The sequence below is a fragment of the Artemia franciscana genome, chromosome 13 (assembly GCF_032884065.1).
Source record: "Artemia franciscana chromosome 13, ASM3288406v1, whole genome shotgun sequence".
NCBI classification, from domain to species: domain Eukaryota; kingdom Metazoa; phylum Arthropoda; class Branchiopoda; order Anostraca; family Artemiidae; genus Artemia; species Artemia franciscana.
Genome location: NC_088875.1, coordinates 25,121,054 through 25,121,776, shown reverse-complemented (window position 1 = coordinate 25,121,776; position 723 = coordinate 25,121,054).

Genomic DNA, 723 nt, shown 5'->3' with positions numbered 1-723 from the left:
CCGGTCGTCATTTGTATCCCGGTGTCCCGGTCTGTATATACATTCGTTTTTTAGTTTTGTTTTTCTCCTTTATTTTTTTTCCTTTTTTTTCTTTTTTAGCTTATTTAGATTTTTAGATTTTTTAGTTTTTTTATTAGTTTTATTTTTTTTTCTTTTTAGTTTTTTTGTCCCGGTCGTCATTTATATCCCCCTGTTTCCCCCGGTGTCCCCGTTGTAGTTGTGTCCCTGTGTCCCGGTCGTCATTTATATTCCCTGTGTCCCGGTCGTCATTTGTAGCCCGGTGTACCGGTCTGTATATACATTCGTTTTTTAGTTTTGTTTTTCTCCTTTATTTTTTTCCTTTTTTTTCTTTTTTAGTTTATTTAGATTTCTCTTTTAGCAGCAAGTCTGCTTCTGCGTTGCTCTGGTAGTTCCTCGGCATGCTTTCTTTTTTCACATTCTCTTTTAGCAGCAAGTCTGCTTCTGCGTTGCTCTGGTAGTTCCTCGGCATGCTTTCTTTTTTCACTTTCTCTTTAGCAGCAAGTCTGCTTTCGCGTTGCTCTGGTAGTTCCTCGGCACGCTTTCTTTTCTGACTTTCTCTATCACCAGCAAGTTTTCTGGCATAGACTCTTTGAGCATCTTCATCAGTCATTATAAACTTAAGCATTAATAGAATTCTACACGAACATCCGTCTTATATAACTTGAATGACGTCACGCCTTCAAAGCAAAAATGATGCCTTCA